This window comes from Palaemon carinicauda, unplaced genomic scaffold (genome assembly GCF_036898095.1).
Source record: "Palaemon carinicauda isolate YSFRI2023 unplaced genomic scaffold, ASM3689809v2 scaffold338, whole genome shotgun sequence".
NCBI classification, from domain to species: Eukaryota; Metazoa; Arthropoda; class Malacostraca; order Decapoda; family Palaemonidae; genus Palaemon; species Palaemon carinicauda.
In genome coordinates this window covers 90,871-113,853 of record NW_027171060.1, presented here as the reverse complement: position 1 = coordinate 113,853, position 22,983 = coordinate 90,871, and positions in this window count along the sequence as shown.

The window sequence follows — 22,983 nt, the reverse complement described above, 5'->3', positions numbered from 1 at the left end:
GGTACCTTCATGTCGGCGGTGGATACCGATCCTCACACCCTTTGCCCGCAGTGTCGAGGCCGACGCTGTGATAGGGAAAATACATGTAGTTAGTGTAGGGAGTGGTCTGCCTCCCAGTGAGAGAGGTTTGCCCGCCGGCGTAAAAAGAAGTCCAAGAGAGACCGTTCTCCTTTGGGGGTTGCCTTGAAGGAGGAAGGCTCTCGGGACTCTAATTCCACCGCCCAAACCTCCTCCGAAGCTCCCCCTCGTCCGGCTTCTAGTGAGAGACCGCCGAGTGGGAGCGCAGCCCCTTGTTCTGTTTCCCAACCTCGGTGTGCGGGAGAGGGCATTGCCTCCCATAGCGGGGAGGCTCCCCCTCCTCCTCCGGGGGAGGATTTTGATAATGTGGATCCTGTGTCTAATGATGATCTTTTTCAGCTTTGGGCCTCCTTGGGGCTTAAGGGCCTGCCCTCCAAGGAAGCCCTGTTTGACCTTATTCAGGTAGGGGCCGCTGTCAAGCAGTCGCCGGTGATAGCAGAGGTAGATCCTCTGTCTATCGTCGACGTCGTGATGGCAGAGGCTTCCGACGGGTCTGGTCAAACCTCTGCGGCGCCTGATGTTGATGACGTTGCTGAAGGCTCTCCTCCCCCTTCTGTACATCCTTCGGAGGGGGAAGGGGGTCCCACTGTCTCTCCTGGGGCTAAGTCTCTTCCTTAGGGGAGCGCTCTGACTGAGACTCCTCTTCGGAGGACTGATGATCCTGATGACCTCCCTCGTGGCCGCCTTCGCCGTAAGGCTCATCGTCCGCTTCGCCGCTAGGGCCTCCCGTCACCCTATAAGGGTGTCAAGAGGCGCCTTTTCGAGTCTTCTCCTCCTCCGTCCTCCGATGGGGACTCTCCTCGCCGGGAGCAGACTGTAGCAGCTGCGTCCTTAGACCTCTCCGGGGATCGTTCACGTTCTCCCACGCCTTCCAGACCTTCCACTTCCTGTGCAGTTGGCCAGCAGTCTTCTGATCTCGTCAACCGACGGGCACCGGTCCCTTCGGGGCAAAGGGATGTCGCCCACGGTGTGGGTGCTTCCCTTGCGCGTCAGGGTTCCCCTGCGCGCCCTCCTGCGCGTTCACGCGTAGTAGCGCTCCAGCGCTCTCCTGCTTGCCAGCGCTCTCCTGATCGCCAGCGCTCTCCTGATCGCCAGCGCTCTCCTGTTCGCCAGCGCTCTCCTGATGGTCAACGCCCCACTGCTCGCCAGTGCTCTCCTATGGACAACAAACATCCTCCTGTTCCTGCTGCGCGCCCAGCGCGTCAACGGTCTCCTGAGCGCACTAGATCTCCTGCTCGTCAACGCGCACCTGCACTTCCAGTTCCTGACACGCGCCCTGTGCGCCCACGCTCGACCACGCGCCATAGCACTCCGGTTCGGGACATGGGCAAGGACGCAACTTCTCCTTGCCCTCTCGATCCTGCTCGTCAGCTTTCTCCTGCGCAGCAACGCACGCAGTCTCCTGCGCGTACATCTAGAGTTCCTGCACTCCCACGCACCCACGCTCCTCCTCTTCCCGAGCCCACTCGCGAGCGTTCGCCTTTGCGCGTCGCACCGATAGCTCCTGCACAGTCTTCTACGCGTCGTCTTCCTGTTCGCCAGCGTTCTCCAGCGCGCCAGCGATCTCCAACGCGTCAACGTTCTCCTGCTCGTCAGCGATCTCCTGCGCGTCAACGGTCACCAGCGCGTCAGCGCTCCCCTGAACTCGGGCGATCTCCAGACCGCCCTCGTGATTCATCACCTGCGCGAAAGCGCTCTCCTGCGCGTAAGCGCTCTCCTGCACGTCAGCGCCCAGCAGATCTGGAGAGACATAGGTCTCCTGCGATCAGCTCGCCTGTGCGTTCTACGCGCCATCGCTCGCCAACACGCCACCACTCGCCTGCGCGCCAGCATTCGCCAACGCGCCATCGATCGCCGACTCGCCATCGCTCGCCCACGCGTCACAGGTCTCCAGGAGACTATTGTTCGCCTGGCCCTCAGCGGTCTCCTGAGCGCTCTCATTCTCCCACGCGCCAGCCCGTTCACTCGCCCGCGCGCTCACTCGCCCACGCGCCCGCTCGCCCGCGCGCTCACTCGCCTACGAGCCCGCTTGCCCGCGCGCTCACTCGCCTACGAGCCCGCGCCCCCGTTCGCCTGCGCGCGATCGCTCCCGCGCTTGTTTATCTCGGCGCAATTGCGCGCCTGCGCTCCAACATCCCCTCGCGCACAACTCTTTTGTATCGCCGCCGCGCGAGCGTCAGCACGACCCCCGTTCGCGTCGGATTCTGCAGCTCGTAGCAGCAGCAGGGACGCGTGTCGCCAGGTCGCAGTCGGGATCACCTCCGCCTAAGCGCAGGTCTCTTTTGCAGGACAAGGAAGGACCTTCGGAGAGGTCAAGGCAACTTTCCTCCCCTTCTTTTTTACAGGCAGGTCCAGTGGTGTCCACTCCGAAGGATAGCCCGATCCCCTTCCCTCCAGCGGGAATTTCGGACTCTGTGTCCGTGTCTCGGCAGTCTTGGTTTGGTCCTCTGATGCGGGCGTTAGTGAAGGCTATGAAGCCGGCACTCGTCGATCTAGGACACAAGCCAACGACGGCCTCGCCCCCGCTGAAGAGAAGGAGAGGAGTGGACTTCGTGGTGACTTCTTCCAGGGAGAAGTTGGTTCCTAAGAGGTCCGTCAGGAAGGCTCCGTCCCCTTCGCAGTCGTTTTCTCCTTCTCCTGTAGACGAGGCCTTTCCGTCCTCAGGAGAGTCCAGCAAGGCGGCGGTCTCCCCCTCGGCACCAAGGGGGGAGTCACCTCCTCGTGGAGGAGAATCGTCTCACATGGAAGGTGCCTACCAGACCTCTTTGCTGGAGTCTTGTATCCCGCCCAGGAGGGAACCCAAGGACTCCAAGACGATGCCGAATTCTTCTTCACGAATTCGTCAGGAACCTGCCAGACCCCGGGAGAACGTCCACGTGTCTCCCCAGGAAGAGCTTTCGGGGACAGGAGACTTAGCTGCCAGTCCGCAGGGAGGAGAGCAGCAGGAGTCTGAGCATGCGTTCTGGCAGGTCTTGGGCCTGATGAGACAGCTCAACGGGTTCATGGACCCTGTGATCGCCCCACGAGAAGGCAAGGACACGGTCCTGGACCAGGTTTATGGAACTCAGAAGCCCCCAAATGCCAGCGCGGCTCTGCCCTGGTCCCAGGGGCTAAAGAGTGCCAGAGCCAGGGCCAACGCTCAGCTCGCAGTACTCGCTTCCTCCATTCGTTCCTCTGCCAGGAACAAACTCCTCCCACCTCCTCGTCTCCAGCAGAGGAGGTATTTTGAGATCATGGGGGAGTCTAGCCTCGCTCTTCCCCTCCACAATTCGGTGGAAGAGCTTACTAGGGGAGTTCCTCTTGAGAAGCTCTCCGCCTGGCAGGTGACGTTTTCGGCGTTGGAGATCCTGAGCCACGAGAAGGTCGCGAAATGTGCCATGCAGGCCACTTCGTGGCTGGATGTCTGGCTAGGTTCTCTGGGCATCCTATTGCGCTCCGAGGATCTGTCTAAGGAGAGCAATAGGAAGGCCCTGGAGACCTTCCTCCTCTCGGGCACTCGCTCCATCGAGTTCCTGGTACATCAGGTTACCAACCTGTGGGCCAACTCGGTGCTGAAGCGTCGTGATGCGGTGACCGAGAAGATCCATCCGAAGGTCCCCGCCGTGGATGTCTGCAGGCTCAGACACGCCTCCCTCCTTGGGGGGAATTTGTTTGAGCCCCAAGATATGGAACGAACAGCTGAGAGGTGGAGGAAGTCTAGCCAGGACTCCCTCCTCCAAAGGGCCCTTGCATCTCGGCCCTACAAGCCTCCAGCTCCGCAGCAACATCAGCAACAGCCTCGCAAGACACCGAAGCAGGCGCCGGCAGCTAAGAAAGTGGTGTCTAAGCCCCAGCCCTTTCCTGCCAAGGACAAGAGGGGCGGTAAGTCCTCCAGGGGAGGCAGGACACCTAGAGGGAGCGGCCGCGGCCGCAAACGCTAGGAGTGGCAGTCCCCCTGCATGTCCACCTGTGGGGGGATGCCTTCAAAGTTGCGTGCACAGGTGTCAGCAACATGGGGCCGATGCTTGGACGGTCTCCGTGATCGACCAAGGGTATCGCGTCCCATTCACGACATCTCAACCTCCCCTGACAGCGAATCCAGTGTCGTTGAGCTCCTGTGCCATGGGATCGGCAAAGGGGCTAGCCCTTCTGGCGGAAGTCGAGACCATGCTCAAGAAGGATGCTCTCCAGGAGGTCGTCGACGGATCCCCAGGCTTCTTCAGTCGACTCTTTCTTGTAAAGAAGGCGTCTGGAGGCTGGAGACCCGTCATTGACCTCTCAGCTCTGAACAAGTTTGTCAAGCAAACTCCGTTCAGCATGGAGACAGCGGACACGGTCAGACTTGCGGTGAGACCACAAGACTTCATGTGCATACTGGATCTGAAGGACGCGTACTTCCAAATCCCAATCAATCCGTCTTCCAGGAAGTACTTCAGATTCAGCCTAGACAGCAAGACCTACCAGTTCAAGATGCTGTGCTTCGGTCTCTCCACAGCACCTCAGGTGTTCACCAGAGTGTTTACCCTGATTTCGTCTTGGGCGCACAGGTACGGCATCCGTCTCCTCCGTTATCTGGACGACTGGCTGATCCTAGCAGACTCGGACTCGTCCCTTCTTCGACACCGAGACAGGCTTCTGGGACTTTGCCAGGATCTGGGGATCATGGTAAATCTCGAGAAGTCCTCTCTGCAGCCGTCCCAACGACTGGTTTATCTAGGCATGTTGTTAGACACCAATCTCCACAAAGCCTTTCCATCAGACGACAGGATAGCAAGGCTGAGGAGGGTGGCGGAACCCTTCCTCAGGCAGGAAGAGCTTCCTGCCCAATCGTGGTTGCGTCTCTTAGGTCACCTGGCCTCCCTGGCTCGTCTGGTTCCAAACGGCCGTCTCAGGATGAGATCCCTGCAGTGGCGGCTCAAGTCCCGGTGGAATCAAGGATCCGACTCCCCTGACTTTCTGGTCCCGATAGGACCTTCGGAATAGCCGGACCTGCGGTGGTGGCTGGTCGACGAGAACCTGCGAAAGGGAGTGGATCTTCTCGTCCTCCCCCCGGAATTGACCCTGTTTTCGGACGCGTCAAAAGAAGGGTGGGGGCTCACATTCTGAACCAGAGGACCTTAGGCCTTTGGTCAGAATCAGAAAAGTACCTGCACATCAACCTGCTAGAAATGAAGGCCGTTTTCCTGGCTCTTCAACAGTTCCAACGGACCTTGGCGGGTCACTCCGTGGTGGTGATGAGCGACAACACCACGGTAGTGGCTTATATCAACAAGCAGGGAGGTACTTTTTCGCATCAGCTATCCCTTCTTGCAGTAGAGATTCTGAGGTGGACCGAAGTCCACTCGATAACACTATCAGCTCGCTTTATTCCTGGCAAGAGGAATGTGCTCGCCGACAGTCTGAGCAGGGCTTCGCAGATAGTGAGTACCGAGTGGTCTTTGGATCCTCAGATAGCCAACAAAGTCCTGACTTTGTGGGGTACCCCGACCGTGGATCTGTTCGCGACAGCTTTGAATTTCAAACTGCCCCTGTACTGCTCCCCAGTCCCGGACCCCAAGGCACTCTGGCAAGATGCTTTCCAACAACGGTGATACAACATCGATTTGTACGCCTTCCCACCGTTCTGTCTGATGAGAAGGGTGCTCAACAGGACCAGACTATCGGTCAACTTGTCGATGACTCTGATAGTTCCGCTATGGCATCACGCGGAATGGTTCCCGGACCTTCTGCAGCTCCTGACGGAGCTCCCGAGAGAGCTTCCCCCACGACACGAGCTACTCAGACAGCCACATTGCAACATCTTCCACAAAGCCGTAGCCTCGCTTCGGCTTCCGCCTGGAGACTATCCAGCGTCTCCTCACGAAGAGAGGCTTTTCGCAACAGGTTGCAGAGAGAATGTCTCGGCACCTGCGAAAGTCCTCTGAGGGAGTCTACCAGGCGAAGTGGAGAGTCTTCTGTGGTTGGTGTCGTGGGAGGGGTATCTCTCCACTCGATGCCACTATTCCAGCAATAGCGGAGTTTCTCGTTTATTTGCGGGAGGAAATGCGCCTTTCGGTCTTAGCGGTGAAAGGCCATCGCTCAGCCTTGAGCTTGGCTTTTAAGCTGAAAGGAGTGGACATTTCTTCCTCGCTGGAACTCTCTCTACTCATACGTAGCTGTGAGCTTACCTGCCCTTAGTCGGAAGTGAGACCTCCTCCATGGAACGTGGTTCGGGTTCTCAGGGCTCTTAAGAGACCTCCCTTTGAACCATTACGCCAGGCCTCTGATCGCCACCTGTCTTGGAAGACGGCTTTCCTGCTCGCTTTGGCCTCTGCCATACGAGTTAGTGAACTTCATGGTCTCTCGTACGACCTTGCCCATTCAAGGGGATGGTGGGAGGTAACGTTCAGGTTCGTCCCTGAGTTTGTTGCCAAGACTCAGAACCCTGGAGTGTCGGACCCACGGTTCGACTCTTTCAGGGTTACGAATTTCCGTTCTGTAACAAGTGACCCAGACCAGCTGCTATTATGTCCAGTGAGGAGTCTGAGGTGTTACTTGAAGAGAACAGCTGCAGTTTGTCCTCAGGTGCAAGCATTGTTTGTTAGCACAGGCAGGATGAAGAGGAGGGTCACCAAGAACACCATCTCGGCTTGGATTCGGAGGGTCATCCACCACGCCTTGAATCCGGACCCTCCTCCGTCACGTCGCCCTAGGGCACACGACGTCAGGGGCATCACTACGTCCCTAGCCTTCAAGAGAAACTTCTCTGTGATGCAGGTGCTTCAAGCTGGGGTCTGGAAGCGTCAGACGACCTTCACAGCCCACTACCTGCAGGACGTGACCCACAAGAGCCTCGATACTTTTTCTATCGGCCCTGTGGTGGCTGCACAACAGCTGGTCTAGCCTCAGGCTCCTTTATGGACAGGTAGCAGTAGGTTGAGGGCGTTGTTACCCGGTTTTAGTCTGTGTGAATGAAAGAGTATGTCTGGCCCTTACTACTTTCTTCATCCTCCCCTCTCTTAGGGAAGCAGCATCCTGGTCTCCGCATAGCTGACCTCAACCTCTGCAGGTAAACCATGCTTCCTTGTGCTCCTAGTATTAAGCTTAATACTGTTGCGTCCCCCATACCCTGACGTGGTGGTATTGGGAACGTCCTATCCTGGATTCCTATCTAAAGGTCTCAAGGTCAACTTCATAGGACGAGTCACGCTCTTTCCTCCACACACACCTTATGTAGGCCACACGTTCCTTGCGGAGCAAGGAACTTGTCTGGTGCAGGGACTCCTTTTCTCGAGTGCTACTCACTTGGAGTCGGAGTCCCCGGGTAAAGCCAAAGTCAGTAAGGGTGGGGACTTTCCACCCTTCCTAAGGGGTAAGTCACCCAATGTAAATAGCGTGGTTTTTATTTCGGTTACGGAACAAATGACAAATTCAGAGATAATTTGTATTTTTCCTAACCATACAAACCTTAGCTATTTACACATATTTGCCCGCCAGCCCTGTCCCCCAAGTCAAGTCCTACCTCTAAGTGAAGTCAAGCAAATCACCGGGGTGTAGGGGGGGAGGGGTAGCAAGCTACCCCTTCCCCTACCCCCGCTAACTAGCGCGGGGGTACTTAAACCTCGTTAAAATCTATTGGCTCGTCAATTTCAGCTACGCCGAAAGTAAACCCAATGTAGATAGCTAAGGTTTGTATGGTTAGGAAAAATACAAATTATCTCCGAATTTGTCATATTTGATAAGTTGGAAATGCTAGCGTTTTTAAGGAATTGGGGCTCTCTATAAAATCAAAGGATGTCTAGCTGGAAAATTTAATCGTAATTAAGTCTTGAAAAGTGACAATTTACTCTTTTTTTTATTTATTTCTCTTTTTTCTTTTTTTTTTATAATTTTACTGTGATTTTCATTTGGAAAATTTGAACCTAATCCGATGTTAGGATGGTTTCAGTTTAGTTTCATTTAGATTTCAATGTTTCTGAAGGAAGTTAGAATCCTTTTGCTCCATTGGTTAGTTGAGGAAAGTATTGAAATTGCATTTGAATTTAGAACATTTCTGAAGAATTAAATGATTTGATAAAATCAATAGCAACCAATAACTAGTTGTTAAGAATAATAATAATTTCTCATGTCGGTTTCCAGGGATATTCGCTGTAAGGACACCACTATATCTATGCGTTTCTTATTATTAGTTGTGAACATGTTTAAGAAAACTATGTAAATGGTATGATCTTCCCATATCAATTCAAAAATATTTTCCTTAATACTTAGATTTGCAAAGTTTTACAAGGCTTTCCTAAGATTCAGAATAATGCCTGTCTTAAGGAAATTTTTAGACCACCCTACCTTACAGTTTTTAAAGGGCCAGTTTGGTTTCAATTGATTTTAAATCATTCCTTGACTTGTTTTTATTTTGTTAGTGGGTGTTGCGGCCTGGTTTAAAGTATTTCCTTAGAGTAATTTATGATATCCTTTGTTTGTTCTCCAGTCTGTTGTGTTACTTTGGTAACTTCTTGCTCTATAGTGTTGTTTTTTAGCAATCCTTGTTAACAGTGTTTTAGACTGCAGTATTCTGTTTTGAAGAAGTTTTCAGTCACTTCGTGATTTAAAGGAACTTCTTTAGTATTCAGGTTTTTTGGGACAATTTCTGCTTGAAAAAAATTCTCGCAGAGTTCCCCTTATGTTATGAATTTTCCCTGGGCAAAGGTTTACCAGGCTTTCATGATTATACTCCTTAGTTGCATAAAACTTCATTTGTAGCACTCCTTGGTCTATGGAGTTATTTCAGGACTTTTTATTCATGGATTGCAGATAAATGTAGGCTCTATATTTGTTATTCTAGTTATTTGGGATACTCAATTTGTCTACGCAGCTATCTTTGAATCCTTCATCCATGGAGTTATTTGAGTTGTTTCTTGGTTCAATAAGCTATCTGGGGCACTTAATTGATTTACCAGTTTTGAGTATTCCCTCGTTTAAAGAGTTTATTTGTAGCACACACTGGTTTATTCAGAACATTTCTGTCTATGGAGTTATTTGGGCCTTATTTCTTTGTCCATTGAGTTATTGATGACCCATCTTGGTCTTTGAAGTTATTTTTGGACACTTTCATCTCTAGTGTTATTTTGAACACTTCTATAGAGTTGTTTTGGACAATCCTTGGATATTGAGGTGGTCTGTAAGTTATTTGGACAACTATATTGCCTATGGAATTATTTAGAGTAATCCTTTGTGTATGGAGTTACCCGCTACACACCTTGGTCTAAGGAGCTCTTTTGTGCACTCATTGGATTGATTATTTCATGTCACTCATTGTTTCCTTGTTTCCATTCAAGTTATTCCATCTTTCATTCTTTTTTTTCAATTACTCTTGTTTTCAAGAGTTCCAGTTTTCTTGTCATTCTTTAGGCTCCGTAGTTATGCTCACCTCCAATTTCAGATCTCCCAATCCCCATCCTTGATCCTTCCTTGTCCCAAAATTGGAAATGTTACAAAAATATACAAAGATTCTCGCCTCATATGGCTGATGAGTCTCCCACTGCCCCCCTCCTCTTTGAGTATCAGAACTTGCCATTTTATTCCTCACTACATAAAGGGCTAAAGGATCCATGAAGTAAATCTTGATCCTAACTAGAGTAATCACTTGTTTTTTTAGACTGTTATTTTATTCCCAATGTACAGAAGTTGTTCATTCTCTTACTGGTGTCTTGAGTGCTGTAGCTTAATGTTTCCTTGAATATATTGTACTTGTCAAAAGCTGACAGCTTGTATTTGTAAACTTGTTGGACTTTGGTCTGCTTATTGATTAAGCTGTTTTGTTATTGCAGGTTTTATTCTGAAACCTAAAGTCATGAAAAATGATGACTGTATTATGCCATTATTAACTTTCTCAAAAGCCTCAAATTCTTTAAGTTTGTAATTGTTTATCAGATTTTAGAATTTGGTATGTGATGTTATTTTAATGAAATATTTCAGAATCTTCAAGAAGCTTGTATTGTAGGAGACAATAATGTCAAATGTGCAGGTTTTAGTAATTTTATTTGAATTTCTAGCAAAATTGTATGCACTTATGTCAATGACAAAACATCAAATTTTTTATGAATTGTGTAATGTAAGTAGTGAAAAATCTATCTAATGTAAAAGGATTGGGATTCAATGGGCTCCAGACATATTTGTACTCTTTTTGAAGTTAATGTGTAAAATATGGTAATTGTTATTTGAAAAAATTTCTTAAAAACTTCAAGTTCAAGTATAATCAAAATATTGCATTAAAGATTTATGATAAGTGTTCTTAACGTAAGTACTTTAAGAAATTTTGTGGGATGGTCATTTTGAGGTCTTGCATTTCAGAGCTTTTTATTATGGCGAGATACCCAGCTCGCTGAAAAGGTGCACAGCTCAGTTCATAAATTCTAATTTGTTTCTTGTCTCATGTCATTTGTGCCCATGACATAAAGAACGGATAAATAACACTTTAATCATTTTTAGACGAATTGTGTAATAAGGTTTCGAATGTTATCGTAGACGCAAAAGCTGTCCAGTCATAGGTGCGAGTGAAGAATAGGTTTCTAGATTGATGAAAATGAATCTTGTCAGTTTGTGTGCTCTAGTGCGAAGTTTCGTGGGATTATGTCAAGGTTTTTTATATCCTTACTTTGGAAAGGAATTAAATTTCCATTTTCATAAAATTGCTCTGTTTAAGAATTCTCATCACCTGTGTTTTGAGGATGTATTGATTTCTGAGTAGGTTTTTTGGTCAATGCAATGCTGATGTGGAGAAATAGTCCTATCTTTGAGCATTACCCTACCTTGAGGAAAGTTCATAGTATTGTGAGAGACATATTAGGTATTTTAAATCACACAATTCACAATAATTAGAATGCCGTACTCAAAATTCCTTATATATAGATAATTTATACTCTGCTTTATTCCTTTTTTAATTACTTAAATCTCTTTATGGTTAGATATCTTGAAAATGTACATAAATTGTAAGATTATTAGATTATACACTGGATCGTGGGCAGGTCAATACCTGATACTTTTTGTGCAGCCGTTTTAGCTTTTGTTCTTTTGATAGATTACCTGGCCTTTTAGTCAGTCTTTCTTTAATTCATACGATAACTGGTATCAATTTATCCTATTTGAAACTAGCCTGAACTTTGACTAGAATTGAAATGACTGAAATACCTCACACTCTGAGCTTTGACAATTATCAAGGTGATAAAAAACCATATTCGTTGTTTGCAACGAGCTATTTACAAATTGTCATAATGAAAAAGGGTTACAAATTAAAATTTTACAGTACAATATTAAAGTTTGTTTTTTTGTTATAACTAATCTTTAAATCTTTAAATTTGCTTAGTTATTTGCCCTTGGGGAATTACTACTGAACTAGCTCATACTCGTCGAGGATACCATTGATATTTTTATTTGCCCTTTGGGGAATACTACTGACCTTGTCCACACCCTTTGAGGATACCATTCGTTTTGTTATTTGCCCTTTCGGGATTAATACTGATCTTTTTTACACCCTTTGAGGATATCATCGGTTTTGTTATTTGACCTTTCGGGATTAATACTGACCTTTCTTACACCCTTTGAGGATATCATTGGTTTTTTTATTTGCCCTTTCAGGATTAATACTGACCTTTATTACACCTTTGAGGATACCATTAGTTTTGTTATTTGCTCTTTCAGGATTAATACTGACCTTTCTTACACCCTTTGAAAATGTCATCGGTTTTGTTATTTGCCCTTTTGGGATTAATACTGACCTTTCTTACACCCTTTGAGGATAACTTTGGTTTTGTTATTTGCCCTTTCGGGATTAAAACTGACCTTTCTTACACCCTTTGAGGATACCATTGGTTTTGTTATTTGCCTTTTCGGGATTAATACTGATCTTTCTTACACCCTTTGATGATACCATTGGTTTTGTTATTTGCCCTTTCGGGAGTAATATTAACCTATCTTACACTTTTTGAGGATACCATTGGTTTTGTTATTTGCCCTTTCAGGATTAATACTGACCTTTCTTACACCCTTTGAGGATATCATCGTTTTTGTTATTTGCCCTTACGTGATTAATACTGACCTTTCTAACACCCTTTAAGGATATCATCGGTGTTGTTATTTGCCCCTTTCAGGATTAATACTGACCTTTCTTACACCCTTTGAGGGTATCATCGCTTTTGTTATTTGCCCTTTCGGGATTAATACTGACCTTTCTTGTACCCTTTGAGGATACCATTGGTTTTGTAATTTTCCCTTTCGGGATTAATACTGACCTTTCTTACACCCTTTGAGGATACCATTGGTTTTGTTATTTTCCCATTCAGGATCAATACTGACCTTTCTTACACCCTTTGAGGATATCATCGGTTTTGTTATTTGACCTTCCGGGATTAATACTGACCTTTCTTACACCCTTTGAGGATACCTTTGGTATTGTTATTTGACCTTTCGGGATTAATACTGACATTTCTTACACCGTTTGAGGATTTCATCGGTTTTGTTATTTGCCCTTTCAGGTTTGATACTGACCTTTCTTACAGCCTTTGAGGATATCATCGTTTTTGTTATTTGCTCTTTCAGGATTAATACTGACCTTTCTTACACCCTTTGCCAATACCATTGGTATTGTTATTTGCCCTTTCGAGATTAATACTGACCTTTTTTACACCCTTTGAGGATACCATTGGTTTTGTTATTTGCTCTTTCAGGATTAAGACTGACCTTTCTGACACCCTTTTAGGATACCATCGGTTTTTTTTATTTGCCCTTTCAGGATTAATTCTGACCTTTCTTACACCCTTTGAGGATATCATCGGTTTATTTATTTGCCCTTTTGGGATTAATACTGACCTTTCTTACACCCTTTGAGGATAACTTTTGTTTTGTTATTTGCCCCTTCGGGATTAATACTGACCTTTCTTACACCCTTCGAGGATACCATTGGTTTTGTTATTTGCCCCTTTCAGGATTAATACTGACCTTTCTTACACCCTTTGAGGATACCATTGGTTTTGTTATTTGGCCTTTCGGGATTAATACTGACCTTTCTTACACCCTTTGAGGATATCATTGGTTTTGTTATTTGCCCTTTCGGGATTAATACTGACCTTTCTTACACCCTTTGAGGATACCATTGGTTTTGTTATTTGGCCTTTCGGGATTAATACTGACCTTTCTTACACCCTTTGAGGATACCATTGGTTTTGTTATTTGCCCTTTCGGGATTAATACTGACCTTTCTTACACCCTTTGAGGATACCATTGCATTTGTTATTTGCCCTTTCGGGATTAATACTGACCTTTCTTACACCCTTTGAGGATACCATTGGTTTTGTTATTTGCCCTTTCGGGATTAATACTGACCTTTCTTACACCCTTTGAGGATACCATTGGTTTTGTTATTTGGCCTTTCGGGATTAATACTGACCTTTCTTACACCCTTTGAGGATACCATTGGTTTTGTTATTTGGCCTTTCGCGAGTAATACTAACCTTTCTTACACCCTTTGGGGATACCATTGGTTTTGTTATTTGCTCTTTCAGGATTAAGACTGACCTTTCTAACACCCTTTTAGGATACCATCGGTTTTTTTTATTTGCCCTTTCAGGATTAATACTGACCTTTCTTACACCCTTTGAGGATATCATCGGTTTATTTATTTGCCCCTTTTGGGATTAATACTGACCTTTCTTACACCCTTTGAGGATAACTTTTGTTTTGTTATTTGCCCCTTCGGGATTAATACTGACCTTTCTTACACCCTTCGAGGATACCGTTGGTTTTGTTATTTGCCCCTTTCAGGATTAATACTGACCTTTCTTACACCCTTTGAGGATACCATTAATTTTGTTATTTGCCCTTTTGCGATTAATACTGACCTTTCTTACACCCTTTGAGGATACCATTGGTTTTGTTATTTGGCCTTTCGGGATTAATACTGACCTTTCTTACACCCTTTGAGGATACCATTGGTTTTGTTATTTGGCCTTTCGGGATTAATACTGACCTTTCTTACACCCTTTGAGGATACCATTGGTTTTGTTATTTGGCCTTTCGTGATTAATACTGACCTTTCTTACACCCTTTGAGGATACCATTGGTTTTGTTATTTGCCCTTTCGGGATTAATACTGACCTTTCTTACACCCTTTGAGGATACCATTGGATTTGTTATTTGCCCTTTCGGGATTAATACTGACCTTTCTTACACCCTTTGAGGATACCATTGGTTTTGTTATTTGCCCTTTCGGGATTAATACTGACCTTTCTTACACCCTTTGAGGATACCATTGGTTTTGTTATTTGCCCTTTCGCGAGTAATACTAACCTTTCTTACACCCTTTGGGGATACCATTGATTTTGTTATTTGCCCTTTTTGAATACTGAACTTTCTTACACCCTTTGAATATACCATTGGTTTAGTTATTTGACAAGGGGAGATTACTGCTTAACTTGCCCACACCATTTGAGCATACCTTTGGTTTAGTTATTTTCCCTTGGGGGAATACTACTGACCTTGTCCACACCCTTTAAGGATACCATTGGTTTAGTTATTTTCCATTTGGGGGAATACTACTGACCTTGTCCACACCCTTTAAGGATACCATTGGTTTAGTTATTCTCCATTTGGGGGAATACTGCTGACCTTGTCCACACCTCTGATGATACCATTGGTTTAGTTATTTTCCCTTCGGGGAATACTAATGACCTTGTCCACAACTTTGATGATACCATTGGTTTAGTTATTTTCCCTTGGGGGAATACTACTGACCTTGTTCATACCCTTTGAGGATACCATTGGTTCAGTTATTTTCCCTTGAGGAATGCTACTGACCTTGTCCACACCCTTTGAGGATACCATTGGTTTAGTTATTTTCCCTTGGGAGAATACTACTGACCTTGTTCACACCCTTTGATGATACCGTTTGTTTAGTTATTTTCCCTTGGGGGAATACTACTGACCTGGTTCACACCCTTTGAGGATACCATTGGTTTATCTGCTTTCCCTTGGGGGAATAATACTGACCTTGTCCATACCCTTTGAGGATACCATTGGTTTAGTTATTTTCCCTTGGGAGAATACTACTGACCTTGTTCACACCCTTTGATGATACCGTTTGTTTAGTTATTTTCCCTTGGGGGAATACTACTGACCTTGTCCACACCCTTTGAGGATACCATTGGTTTAGTTATTTTCCCTTCAGGGAATACTACTGACCTTGTCCACGCCCTTTGAGGATACCATTGGTTTAGTTATTTTCCCTTGGAGGAATACTACTGACCTTGTCCACACCCTCTGATGATACCATTGGTTTAGTTATTTGCCCTTGGGGGAATACTACTTAATTTTCCCACACCCTTCAAGGGACTAAAGTAGTTTGAGTATGAAATTGATTGATGGAGCTGCAAAAATAATGAAATAAGATATGGGCAATTGGATACTGCATATCTTAGCTACTGTAGTGTTAACGTTTTACACCATAACACAGTAGAATAGGGTAATTCCCATCCCATCCTCTCATCCCTTTAACTTAAAAAAGCAGGAAGTGCCAGTGCCATCAGTTCACCTCACGAAATTTTACATAGGCAGTGTTCATTCAGATCCTACTGTAGCTGCACTAGCTTTATGCCCTTTAACCTTACCTCCTCATTTCTTGCCTTCATTCTTTCATCTTGCCGTCAAAGCTCTTATAACTTTACTTCTAAGTGTACCTGTATTCCCGCTCCCTGTTGTATTTGGGTATTAAATGGCCTCACGGTTCCAAGTATTTGGCTATATTACATTCCTAAATTCAATCCAAACTTCCTTATGAAATTTCTAATCACAGTGTTCCTTGTAAGAACTTATTTTTCTTGTTGGTAGACCAGTGGCTTTTAAGCCACTTTTATTGCCTCCGTTATTCCTCGCACATTGGTAAACCAAAAGGATTAAAGTCTCGTAAACTTTGATCCCTGATATGAGTATCTGATTTAATTGCGATATGAAATTGTAAATATTGAATATTTGGACTTTGTGCTACGATTTTGTTAAGAATTCCACTGCTAGGTATGAGAGTTTTCTGTGCTAGTATTGAGTGATTGGTGTGAGATTCTTATGAAGTTAGGTCGTTCTTTCGCCTTTTTCCCTTTAATAGGTCATGTCCCAAGGTGAACAAGGGTAGTAATTTTTGTCAGTGTTTCCTTAAGAAAGTTAGACTGAAAGAATTTTAGTTACAGCTTTTTTTTGTAGATGTGTACAGATTAGCATGGCAGGTTTTTCATGTAGAATTGGGGGTGTGTTTTGCATTACAGTTTACTTAGTGTAGCTTATAAAGAAGTTGTATTCAACTATGTGAAAATGTATAAATACCCTCTATCCATTTAGCCAGTACAATACCCAGTCAGTCAGCCATTGACAAGCTTCAATGACGAGTTTCTTCAATAATGTATTTTCCAAGAGTGTAGAATCCTCAGCTTCAGTAACCATGAGCATATAAAAAATACTTTTAAGTTTTGAAATAGCCCGTCTTATAATCTTAAAAGTGTAGCCTATTATCAGTAAGAAAATCACTTGAGGGGTTAGTATTTTCCTAAAAATTATAGATTTTCTGAGATAGCCATTTATTTAACTAAAATGTTTAATTCTTTACTTGGATCTATAGAAAACTAATTTTGTAAAGAGCAATATCCTTTCTCGATTTTATTTTCGATTTGCTGATTCTTTTAAAGAGCATGTTATCTTTTTTATTTTAGTTATTTGTTATTAATTATCCGATTTTCTGAACTATTCAAGGATAAAACTTCAGTCATCTTAAAGTCACCGAAAAATATATGATAGAATATTATAATTTATATTTTATTCAGAAATTTGAGTTTGATGCTTCGCTCTTTATTAGTGTATTTTACTGACACTAATTCTCTTGAATACAAGTTATAATTCTTGGTCCTTTGTTTCTCTATTATGAAAATTATTCTATAGGTATATAAGACATACTTATATTTCTAGGAGTATTGCATATTTCTGTGGTATTGATTGTAGACCTGAGAGAGACATAAAACTTAATCTAACTCAAACTGTAGGTAAATATTGAATTGAAATATGTTTCATAAAACTGTCCATCTGCACGTAAAATATAAGCCATTTTCATAAGATTTTTAATGGTGTTAACTTTATGAAGTCACTTCGCATCATTGCTTCTTCTAGGGTTTGCATTCGAAAACTTTATTACACAGCTAAAGTGATTCAGGTGTCCATGTGTAAGGTGAATGCGTACTTCGGTCCGATCTGACTGTCTGCTGGGAGGAGTAGCAAGGATGGTCAGGGCAGTAGCCTTGCACGTCTTCTTCTCTTTTACCTGACTCAATCATGTGCATTAAATGGGACGAGGCAGGGAGGCACCTTGGCATTTGTGAATCTTGTCTGCTTTTCACTGAGCTTCAGGTGTCTGTAGTAATGGATCGTTCTGAAATTCCACAAAGACCTTAAAATGACACTTGTTTGATTTAAATGTTTTTATTTGTTTTCCATTCTAGAAATATAAATTATTTTTTCTTGTCCAAATGTATAATTTCATGTCATTAAAGATTTAACCTAGCTGAAATAGCTGGAATTTGACTTGAAGTAAAGTAAATTATGACATAAATGTTTTACCATTAACTTCAGGAGAGCTCTAAACTATTCCTGAAGTCATTAAATTACAATCCTGATATTATTGTTGTAAAATTATTAATAAAAAAAAAAAAGGAAGGAAAAGGAAAGCATTCAAGGGCCTAGTAACTTTGCTATCTCAGAATAAAACCTTGCCTTAAGTGTCTGGTTACTAGGTGGGACAGGGGATGGCCTTGGTGGGCTTTCCTTTTCCTTCTATTTTTATTAATAATTTTATATTTCTATTAGAGGAAGCACTGCTTAATTACACATTCATAAAATATTCATTACCAAATGCTGAGCTTCAAATGCACCAAACAGTTGTTCATAAAAAGAAAACGGACACTGACCAGAAAACAAAGAAAACGGAACGTTTTGTCATTCACTGCACCATACTGGTTCAGGGGTGACTCATTTAAGTCTTTCCTCGTTGAATTGTGAGCTAAGTGCATGACAAACGTCAAGTTTTCTTTGAATCTAGGGCGTTTAAAGCTTTTCAGAAAATGGGGTTTCATGAATCGCATGCATATTTGTCATTGACTTCATGGTGTTTGTATTTGAATCATAAAATATTAACTGATACTGATACCTGTCTCATGTTTGGCATTTAATCTTCTACAATAAAAGTTTTAAAAGAATTTCTAAGATTTTATTCACCCATAGTGTTAATTGGAAGCCTTAAGTACATATTCATTTAGTTATACTTTTATACCTATAATCATATTATAGCTTTAATATTGAATAAGAGGCTTTTGAGGGATATTAACCAATGGAAATATTAAGGCCATTATTATCATGACTTTATTCAGGATAAAATCTGCTTGACAGTCGGCTGGATTAAGAAGTGGACTCAAGTCCAAAATGAAATACGAGACTGTTCGGCCATCTTGACTTTGTACTCTACATTCATAAAACAATGATACTGCTGCACTCGCCATACCAGTGTGGGGGGAGTGAACGAACTCTGTAATTGGGGGGGTCAATACCAGTCTATAAAGACAGTGACTAGTTAGGAGAGAGGACTATTTCATGGGTCTTTTAGCCCATTTTCGTGGCGAATAAGGCCTTTGCTGGTGCTAGAAGGGGTAGGGGGGCGCTTAAGGAGAATACTCCAAGTCATTGCATTTTCATTTTTTTTTTCTTTATTTTACCTCCGTTTTCGTCTGTTTCATTTCATTTGTATATTTCATTCAATGGTTTCTTTTATGTATCGTGGATAACTAAATTAAAAAGTTTGAATCCTTTTGATGCATTTTATTTTGGAATTCCTCAAATGTTACAAAGTAAAATATGGTAAAATTTTAACAGATTAATGAAGTTCAATATCTTTACATACTAAAATATATTACATATAGCAAATTAGTAAAGTTACAAGATTTGAAATATTTTGTTGTATATAATAGGAGCTACTTGGCATTTCTATTGCATAAGAATAATTGGTATACACGAAAATGTTTAATATACAAGAGGCAAGAGTTCTTATTAATAATTTATGACAAAAAAATTACATACCTCTGCTAATGGTATAATTACATATGTTGAATTAATAAAGGTATGTGGCCCAACTTTTTGACGTCATTAATATGGGCATTACTGACTTTTTTTTAGCCATATCATAGGTTCATTATGGCCACAAAGCCGGAAAGTGTGTACTCATGATATTGTGAAAAGGATATTTGGATATCTGATTAGAATATCCTTCTTCATTCTTACAGAAATGAGACAGGATATCCTATGTTGAAATCCTGGGGTTAACCAAAGTGTGGGTGCCAGGTTAATCTTAATATTCCCCCTCATTAATGCTAAAGCCTTGGATTTTGCTCATTTTCACAATTGAAATAAAGGCCAGTCTTATACGATAGAGCATGACTCTGAACAAAAATAAATTCTGTTGAGGCAACTATTCCTAGAAATACTTCATTTGACCTATAGAAGCAAGCAAAAGTCTGTCCATTACTGTCTTTAGTATCAATATTACGAATGTGAGCCTGTGCAAAATCAAATTAGGCTTATATGGAAATAATCTGGTGAATAAAGGTTGTTTAGACATATAAGAGTACTTATAATTTTATCAAAGTCTTGAGAAATTAGCAAATCTTTAGGCTTCAACATTTCTTATGTGAGTGAAGCAGATTTTGTTAATTTCTCAAAAATGAGATAGAAATATCAGTAAGATGATGACTGAACAACCCTTATTCAGCAAACTATTTCTAAAGCAAGCCTAGTTACATTTGCATAGTCTCGCCTTGTTAGTAATATGGATACCAAAGGCAGTGATAGATTTTTGCTTGCTTCTTTAGGTCAAATGACGTATTTCTTAGAATAGTTTGTTCAGATGAAAATTTTTCAAAGTTGAGCTCTATCATACAAGACTTGTCTTAACTATCTATTTCAATGTTGAAAATAAGTAAATCTTAGGGTTACCACTATTGATTGGGGATATTGAGAATTAACTGACGATCACACTTTCTTGGTGAACCCCTGGATTGCTCAACATAAGATGTCTCATTTCTGTTATGAATGTACTGTAGTACTTTATTCTAGTCAGATATACTGTACATATATCGTTAACACATTATCATGAATAAACCTTTTCCAGCTTTCTAACTATAAGGAACCTAGGATAGGATTGAAGAAGCCAGTAATGCCCATATTATTGATGTTAAATGTTGGGCCATCTACCTTTAGTTATCCAATATATGTAGTTATACCATTAGCAAAGGTATGCCATTTTTTTTTTTACATAAATGATCATTAAGAACGCTAGCTCTTGTATATTAAATAGTTTTGTGTCTACCAATTATTCTTATGCAATAGAACTTAAAAAGTAGCCCCTATTATTTACAAAATATTTGAAATAATCAATCTACCCAATGGACAGTTATAAGTTATACAAGCATCTCACGTCTCAAGTTTTGATTGTAAATATTTGTATATAAAATCGTAAATGACAAAACATAGTGTTTCATTGTATATAAAACGTCACTGGTTTTATGCATTTGATATCTGCTTAGTAACTATTTTGAATCCCCATACTATCTACATGAAATTATCTCTCAGCTTTCAAAGCAATTTTACCTATATAACCAACTTTGATAGGTGTAAAAGATATAAACATCGTTACTATTGCAAGTGAAATTTTCAACTATGGCGTTCTCAATTTGTATAAGCCATTATTTTTAAAGTACTAACTACAAAATAACCCTTTAAAATTCAACATTGAAAGGAGTCTGTAGACATTAAGCAAATTGTTTTAAACATTTTTTTTCTAAGCCTCCTTATAGGAAGGCCTCATTACTCCCATTGTCCTAAGTAACTAATCACTACCTAATTATTTGTCTTTCCTCCGAAGCAGTGACTCTAGCTGTAATTCCTAAATCCATTTAAGTTTAGCCAAGTATCAAGAACCAGATGTGTCTGCCCATCCTCTTTACATTCTTAATAACCCTTACATTAAGTACAAATATTCCTTTAAAAGTCTTTCAAGAATAATCTTGAAGGTATAAATCAAAAGAACTCTTAAAACATCTACTTTAAGAAATATTCTGTGAATTTTGGTTTTAAACTACTTCACTGACAGTTTCTTTCTCTTAAAGACTACAATAACTCAAATTAGATTACTATTCCTTTTGTAAAGCCGTTTTTTATAAATTCAATTCGTAAAATCCTCCAAACTACATATGTTATCAACTACATAGGCTATATTCTAGACTGAAGTATGAGCCACTGAATTGCTTCTGTAAAGAATATGCAAAGCTTAAAACCAGTAAACAGATTTTATACTTTTCATAGCTATTTTGTCATTTTAAAACTTTTAACTAATTTCCATTCATTAGAATGAAGAAGAATACATAAGATCTTTTACTGCAAACAAGCAATGGGAATGTTATACGTGATCAGAATAACTTACATTTTGTTAAAGATTAATTAATGAAAATTACCAAAACATTTGATATGAAGTTTTGAAATGAAGGTTACAAACAACTTTGGGAAAAAGTTTCAAAACATAATCTAAACTTATTTTGAAGCAGGTATATTTTACCGCAAATATAACCTCAGTTCGCAGAGAGAGAGAGAGAGAGAGAGAGAGAGAGAGAGAGAGAGAGAGAGAGAGAGAGAAATATTAGTTTTATTATTACTACTAGTTAAGCTGTAACCCTAGTTGGAAAAGCAGAATGTTATATGCCCAAGGGCTCCAACTGGGAAAATAGCGTAGTTAGGAAAGAAAATAAGGAAGCAGATAGTGTCTGAATGAACCCTTAATCAAAAGAAAGCTAACCCAAGAAAGTGTAAGACCATGGTACAGAGGCTATTGCACTACTCAGGACTAGAGAACAGTAGTTTGATTTTGGATTGTCCTCCAAGAATAGCAGAGTACAGGAGATAAAGTCTCTCTTCTATCCTTACCAAGTGGAAAGCAACCTTTAAACAGTAATGCAGTATTTAAACTCCACTAATGCTTAACCATGCTATTTAAGACCTTAATAGTGATTCCCTTCACAAATATTCAAAATTATCCTATTCATGACTTCTTGTTTCCCCTTACATATGATAAATGATTTAGTTGCCAGCACAATAAGTAAACCTATTTAATAGATTAAAAGCTTGCTTGGTTTTCCCTTTTAACTGGAATATATAGAAAATAATTCTAGTAGTGGAGCTTTATATATGAAACTTGCATTTAAGCAGAATATTTGTCATTATTGCATGAGGGAAGGAAACATGATGGTTATTTGAAACATATAAGCCAAAATCATAGGTACTTTACTTCTCTAGTAGATTTATAATACCAATATTTATAAACCTGTTGATGGCTAGAATATGATGAACTACTCCCCCGCCCTCCCCTCCATGAAAAACAGACTGAAAAGCACTGGCAAGATATGGATAATCAGAGAGAGATTTTTGTCCAATAGCTACTATCTCATATATATCTGCTTATACCTTTTAAGAGAACAATGGGCTACAATAGAGTCGAAGTGTAAAAGGAAATACAATCTCAGTTGCTAATAATTAGATTACAGTATTGAGAGGTATACATAGACAATAATGAAATGATATTTAGAGTAAAATAATTAGTTGGAGGTTATATTCACAAGTAATTAAAGTACTTTAATATACAGGTTATAGAATGAATTTGAATCAATTGCTAAAAATATTAATATCAGTTTCCCTTTAGCCACACATTCAGAGAACTTGTTTACAGTAATTTACTCAGTACTAAAAATGACACGATATAGATGTTAAGAGATCCAAAGGAAATTTACATTTGATTTAACATCTAATCATTGAAAATTTAAAACATGTGCA